This window comes from Mastomys coucha, unplaced genomic scaffold (genome assembly GCF_008632895.1).
Source record: "Mastomys coucha isolate ucsf_1 unplaced genomic scaffold, UCSF_Mcou_1 pScaffold22, whole genome shotgun sequence".
Lineage (NCBI taxonomy): Eukaryota > Metazoa > Chordata > Mammalia > Rodentia > Muridae > Mastomys > Mastomys coucha.
The window spans coordinates 259,565,421-259,566,544 of record NW_022196905.1 but is presented as its reverse complement, the minus strand read 5'-3'; positions in this window follow the sequence as shown (position 1 = coordinate 259,566,544).

Below are 1,124 nucleotides of genomic sequence, written 5' to 3'. Positions count from 1 at the left end.
AGAGGGGGAGGGGAAAGTCCATACTTGACCAATGATGGGTGGGATTTTAGCCTGTTTTCCACTCACAGTTCCTCAATTTTCAGCAGCAGTGGCAGTGGCAGTGTGGGGCGAGAAGGTACAGAGACAGGACAGGAGTTGCACACTGTAGCCACAGTGAAGGGAGCCAGGGTGACCGCATGTTCACACAGTCCAGGACCCCAGTCATGGAATGTGATGCCCACAGTGTTGGATTCCCGCCCCACCCTCCCCACTCCCTCCACCCCCTACCCCCCAACCCCTCCACCCCTGCAGTTAATGCCTCCAAGATCATTCCCATACACAAGCTCACAGTCCATCCCCTTTACCAAGTGAGCCTAGAGTCTCTCAAACTGACAGTCTACACTAAGTATCACCAATGACAGGAGTAGGAAGCAGAGCTTCATAAATATAACAAAATGTAACAAAATTGTTTTTTTTTTAAACTTAGGGCCTCCGTTGTAGCAGCCCTACAATATTTCTATAAGCTAGGAAATTTTCAAAATCAAAATATCATTATAACTTTGAAAATAGAACAGAAATACGCCAGAGAGACAGAGAGTAAAGGTCTTTCCATCCCAGTCAGTGAGAGGAGAATATTCAAGAACCTCCCAGCATCCCCTCTCCCACTGTTCTGGGATTTTCTAAGACTCAGGCCATGAAGAGCTGTGCTCTTGTGAACCCCTGTGACTCACCCACCAGGCTAAATGGGCTTCTGTGGGAGCCTGCAGCTCCTGACTGCAAGGTCAGAAAAGAAAAAGGTGCCGAGACAGACATTGGATCCCGGATTCGAACCCCCCTGAAGCCTCGAGACTGGGGACTCCTAGCTTTGAGGATGAGCCATAGTCAAACTCCCCAGTTTGTACTGGTGACTCAAAGTGGTCACAGGACAAACTCACAGTTCATGAGTAAGATGCTCATGGACTGAGTAGAGCAGGGGCAGGGTGGACCCCTGGGGATCCAGCCACCACTGGACCGTGGCATCTGCTTTACTTATGAGAGTGATGAAACCAGGGTCACCCTCACCTTGCTTCAGCCAGGACCCTCCTTTTTTACACACACACACACACACACACACACACACACACCCTCCCCCTTCACACACACAC